The 6,181-nt window shown below is 48.6% G+C and overlaps 1 pseudogene; it reads right to left on the bottom strand.

The window, feature by feature from the left end:
- Positions 1-618: 618 nt before the first annotated feature.
- On the bottom strand, positions 619-1,543 carry LOC127672760 (40S ribosomal protein SA-like; annotated as a pseudogene).
- Positions 1,544-6,181: the final 4,638 nt, after the last annotated feature.

Genomic DNA, 6,181 nt, shown 5'->3' with positions numbered 1-6,181 from the left:
GAGGAATGAAGAAACAGCAGAATCTGGGACAAATGTTGTTTCCCGATCTCCTCTCTGGGTACCCAGGTGCCACCAATATTCCACCAGGAGAGGAAGTCAGAAACCGGGGTCAGAGGTCCACCTTTCCCCTCGGGGCATCGGCACCCCGGGCAGGAAGGGGAAGGCAGGGCCCAGGTTGAGCTGAGCAATCCTGTGTGATTGGGAGCAAGTGCAGGAGGGTCCAAAGAAGAGAAAAGCCTTCCTAGGAAGGGAGGCTTAGGTGTGACTCTTTTAGGCAAAGTCCTTCCCCATGGGAAGTTTTAATGAATCAGCTCTCTGAGTCAATCCTTGCTTATTCATATTACTTTATTTGTGAGTGGGTGTGGATGCATACAGTTTATTTGGGGGTGAACTAGGGATTGTATACCTCTTGGGGAAAGGGCATTAAGAACACCCGTGAAGGGAAAGTCATTGGCTGAAGGCTTGGGGCTCAGAATGCCTCATTAGCACGAGATCAGCAATCTGGCTAGCTGAACTGTTTTTTTGTTGTTGTTGTTTGTTTTTGTTTGTTTTTTGAGCTTTTAGGAACTTTATTTCCTTCCACCCTTTTTCCCTTTGCTCAGCTGTCTGCAGAGCAGCTCAGGACCACTCGGTGGCTCCGACCCACTAGGCGGCCTGCGCTGTGGGAGCTGCTGACCAGTCCCCAGTGGCTGGCTGCACACTCCAGTCTTCCGTGGGGAACTGCTGGATGGGCACAGAGGGCACCTGCACACCCCCAGACCAGTCAGCCACCTCAGGCTGGGCAGCAGTAAACTCAGGAGCTGGAGCTGTCCATTCTCCCTGGAATTCCTCCTTGGTCACAGCCTTCTCAGCAGCAGCCTGCTCCTCCTTCTCAATCTCCTCTGGGTCTCGGTAGAAGTAAAGGTCAGGCATAACCTCCCATGGGTGCTCATGGGAGATAATACCTCACATGCGCATGCGCAGTACTTCCCCGCCCAGCATCCATCACATCAGCCCCGCCAAGTGAGCTCTCTCGTTGTTGCATGGGATGGCAATGCCCACATAGTGCAGGGGAGAATCTGTGTTACACAGAGCAATGGTGGGCAGGTTGACGTAAGAGGCCTCTGTGAGCGACTGGTGGTCAGCCCTGGCATCAGTCACCCCTAGAAGCCGTGGCTCCCTGAGGGCTGTCTGGATCTGGTCAGTGAAGGTCCCGGGTGTGAAGTGGCCAGCGATTGGAGTGGCTCCTGTGGCAGCAGCAAACTTCAACACAGCTCGCTGGCCAGTGTTCCTGGAGGAGATGACGCTGACGTCAGCAGGGTTCTCAATGGCAACAATAGCTCGAGCTGCAAACAGCAGCTTCTCCTAGGTCCTCTTCAGATTTATGATGTAGATGCCGTCACTTTTCCTTCTGTAGATGTAATGCTCCATCTGAAAGTCGAGGTTGGCGCCACCTAAGAGGGTTCCTGCAGGAAGGAATTGGAGGACATCCTCCTCCTTCACCTGCAGGACGTCGAGGGCTGCGGACATTGTGTAAGTTTCCCTTTAAGTTACGATGGGAATCAAGAACAATGCCGTATGAACCCATCCCGGGTAGCATGGAAAGCCTGAACCGATTCTTATTGGGAGAAAGGAAACTGAACCTGTAATCTTACCCAAGACTACATGACATTCTGCAGGTAGAGGTGTCGGGGGTTTTGAACTCCTCAGATAGGGTCAGAGATGGAAAAGTCCTGACAATAACAGGAGTTCTTCAATATAGCTCTGAGCCCCAAAAGGCTATCTGGTCAGTGGTAGACTCTGGCATTAATTCGTAGTTTTCCCACAGTGCACTGGGGAGGCAGAGACACATGGTTCCCTAAAGCTCGTAAAAGTTGATAGGTTCAGGTCAGTGAGGATCCTGTCTCATAGGATAAGATAGCTTATACCCTGAGGACAACACTTGGAATTGACCTCTGACCTCCACATACATGCCAGGACGCACCACGTGTACATACCTGCACGGGCACGTGCATCTGCACACTCCAAATATACACACAATACACCATTGCACATCAAAAGGAGGAAAAGCCACCTAAGGACTCTGTAGTCCCTCATCTTCCCACAATGCCTCAGGGCTGAGTCCAGTTATCCCCATTTCTCAGCTGAAGAAACTGAGGGGATTAAGGAGTTGCCCGAAGAACCCAGATCAGGCTGCAGAAGGCAGCTCAAGGGTCATGGGAGTTGGGGAGCTTTTCAGAAGAGACACAAACCCTTCTGTTTAAGACTTATCGCCCTGCCCTGCCCTGCCCTGCCCTGCCCCCGCCCTCACCCCATGGGAAAGGACAGAAGCCATTTTAACCCAAAGTAAAAATAATATACAAACAAATAAATGAAAATAGAGCTTTCCAACCTTAAGAAGAAAGATTGCATTAGCCATTAGAAAGCTCATAGGAATTAATAAGAGTGATCAGCCCCAGGGAAAACCTAGGAACAGCTTCCAAAGAGCAGGCTTAAAACCTCTAGATGCCCTGAGCACCAAGATTATATAAGTCAATGCAAAAAAAAGAAAAAAAAAATCAATTCAAAAAGTCAGCATAAGAAAGTGAAAAATGCCTTCTCTGAAACTCCAAAACTCTCTGCTAGTGAGCAAAATGAGTCAGGGAGACGTTCTTGCTTATTCTTGTCTGTTTTTTGCCCAGGACAATGTATTACTTTTATAGGCAGGACATTTTTTTTTAATAGGAATTAGTCTCAGGGATCTGGAGAGGTGGCTCTTGCTGCTCTTCCAGGAAACCCCAATTTGGTTCCCAGTACCTCCGTCAGGCAGCTTACAGTGACTCCAGAGGACACAATACGCTCTTCTGGTCTCCGTTGGTGAGTGCATTCCTATGCGCGTCCTCTACCCAGACACGCATGCATGTGCACACTTAAAAATAAATAAATAAAATATAAATTATTTCCAATGAACCAGAAGGATATTTATGTTGAAAGAAAAGCCACGGTGTCATGTTCAGTGAAACATGTCGGAAGCCACATACCGATGTCACCTTGTGTCTTCTGTGACAACGCATTAATAGTAGCCAGGAGGCAATGATAGAATGAATGGGTGAGTTTGACTGTCTCTGTTCTGCTCCTCTGGGTTTGTTTGTTTGTTTGTTTGTTTGTTTGTTTAACATATAATTCACACAAATTGGCTGGGCAGAAAGCAACATGGAAGAGTTCGTGTGAGGGAAGAAGCTCTTTGCTGAAGATTATATTTCAGATTAGAGCAGAGGCAGAAAGTGGGAATAAAAAGTTCCAGCTTTGGGGAAGAGGTCAGAGGTCAGAGGTCAGGGAATCATGAGTGCTAAGAGAAGTCCCTAGAATCTATGTGTTAGAAATACAGTTCCCAAAAGACTATGGCTGTGGTATCTGGGGGTGGGGCCACTGGCAAATAATAAGGCTTAGATTCAGTCCTAAGGATGGACCCCACCCCCAAACACACAATGATATTAGTGGCATTCTAGGCTCATGTCATGATGGGCTAGCCTCTGTCATGTTTTCGTGCAACAGGAAGACTTTGACAAAGGCCAGTGCCATTCTCTGGGACTTCTCAGCTTCCAGAACCATGAGCTACACAGACTTTTAAAAATGTAACCTTTGAAAGTTTGTACACGTATACAATGTATCTCATCATATCTGCTTCCTCCCTCATTTCCTCCCTCCAGGCCAGCCCCATGCTACCCTCCTGACATACCTCCTCCCAGCTTTACTTCCTCTCTGTTTCCATTCTTCTAATACCCTGACTCTAATTAGTGCTGCCATATGCACACAGTGTGGCCTCATCCACTGAGACATGAACTTCCTGTCTCCCTTTCCCCACAGAGAAGATGGACTCGCTCTCCAAGCAGCCACAGGTGGGATCTGGGGAGCACCTCCTTCACCCTTGATGGGATTTCTAACTGGCTTGATCTTGTATAGGTCCTGGGCCGGTGACCATAGCTGCTGTGAGTTCATATGTATAACAGCCATGTTGTACACTCTCTCTGCCCCTTCTCCTGGGATGTTCCCTGAGCCTTGGTGTGGAAGGGATTGTCCCCTCTAGTGTCCAGCACTCGATACCACCTATCCTTTGAACAGTTATGACTCTCCACAGAAGCTGCTTCCTGACACAGTGAGTGTCTCTGACCAAGGCTGAGAGCAGTCAAAATCCGTGCATCTAAACACAAACCATTAGAAGCTGTTTGACAACCCCATTTAGAAAGGCACTGTGGGTTGTTTCTCCCCTAGGGCCTGTGATGTCTTAGCCAAAGGTTTTGGCCATGTTTATAGCACCAGCAGTGAATTCCCTCCAGTGGAGCATGTCTCCAGGTCTATCAAGACCGCAGTTGTCCACCCCATAAACAGCCCTGCCACTGTCACACCAGTGGGCACACCATGCCTGGCATGCAGAGGCCAGAGTTGGATACGACCATTGACGGTTCTCTCTGGCAGCAGCCAGCATAGCCCCTGGCACACTAAGGAAGGTAGGTGGCAGGGAGGGGGTCCCCCGGGCACGTCAAGACTGTGTCTCTGTGTCTAAGTTTCTAATCATCCCATAAATTTCTAATCACCACCAACTACGGCATCTCCGGTGTTCTTCACAGCAAGGAAACAGATGGAGACGCTGGCATCCTGAGGTCATAAAGCCTAAGTAGCTAATGATGGGTGGACTGACCTGAAACAGATGACGGAGGAGGAATCTAGAGGCTCGAGGAGGACGATTTTAATATGATCTCAGACACAGCCATGTTAGCGGAGGTAGATCTGAAAACCCGGAAAGGCGTCACTCAAGAGTTAAATCGGGGGTACCCAACTAAGTGATGACCAATTCCTGATTTTAATTATATAGGCTTCAGGCAAATGAAACTCAAAGAGGACAAAAAAAAAAACAGCAGAGGTAAAAAAAAAAATGCTATAGAAAGATGGGCTGGATGGCTCAGTGGGTAAAGGCACCTGACTGTGGAGTTATGTCCCTCCCACATAGTAGGCAAGAACCAACTCCTTCAGGATATCCTCTGGCCACCACACATGGACCATGGAACCCACTTAGATGCACACACACACACTTTTATCTCTGAGGCTGGGTAGACAGGTGATGACATGGTTAAAGGTAAAACAGTAACTGGAAGAAGTTCAGGGTATGACTGTCTCAAACCCGGAAGCAAAATCATCTTCTAGGACCCAAGGGGAAAGATTGGGCAAAGCATAGAACTTGGGGGCTGTCTCAGTCAGGGGTTCTATTCCTGCACAAACATCATGACCAAGAAGCAAGTTGGGGAGGAAAGGGTTTATTCATCTTACACTTCCACACTGCTGTTCATCACCAAAGGAAGTCAGGACTGGAACTCAAAATGGTCAGGAAGCAGGAGCTGATGCAGAGGCCATGGAGGGATGTTCCTTACTGACTTGCTTCCCCTGGCTTGCTCAGTCTGCTCTCTTATAGAACCCAAGATTACCAGCCCAGGGATGGCACCACCCACAAGGGGCCCTCCCCCTTGATCACTAATTGAGAAAATGCCCCACAGCTGGATCTCATGGAGGCACTTCCCCAACTGAAGCTCCTTTCTCTGTGATAACTCCAGCCTGTGTCAAGTTGACACACAAAACCAGCCAGGACAGGGCTCAAGTAAAGTAGAAGAGGCAGGACAGCCTTTTAGGAGGATGTGTCTGCATGTGTGTGTAAGTAGTGTGCATACATGCATATATGTGTGTGTGGTGTGCATACATGCATATATGTGTGTGGTATGCATGCATGCATATATGTGTATATTCACATATGGGCTCTCGTGTGTGCAAGTGTGCTGGTGTGCATGTGTGTGCACACACATGTGCATGTGGAGTCCAGCAGTCAGCATCAGGGATGACCCCTCACTGAGGTAGGGTCTCTTCCTGAACCCAGCACTCACTAATTCAGGTAGTCTAGCTGGCCCACTTTTCCCTGCCCCTGTCTCTGCCTCCTGAGCCCTGGGCTTTTATGCAGATGCTGGGGATACAAACTCAGGTTTTCATCAGCTGAGCCATCTCCCTAGCCCTGCTCAGGAGGATTTTGACAGACTTTAGAACAGTGGCTCCCACTTAGTAGACTACACAGATGTTTGCTAGGTTGGTTGGTTTGGTCGGTCGGCTGGTTATTTGGTTGGTTAGTTTGTTAGTTGATTGGTTCGTTGGTTAATAAGTCTGTTTTAGAAGGAAAGGATGG

Source organism: Apodemus sylvaticus, chromosome 22 (assembly GCF_947179515.1).
Source record: "Apodemus sylvaticus chromosome 22, mApoSyl1.1, whole genome shotgun sequence".
Taxonomy (NCBI): domain Eukaryota; kingdom Metazoa; phylum Chordata; class Mammalia; order Rodentia; family Muridae; genus Apodemus; species Apodemus sylvaticus.
Note: the sequence above shows the minus strand (reverse complement) of the source record. Positions and strands in the feature narration are given on the sequence as shown.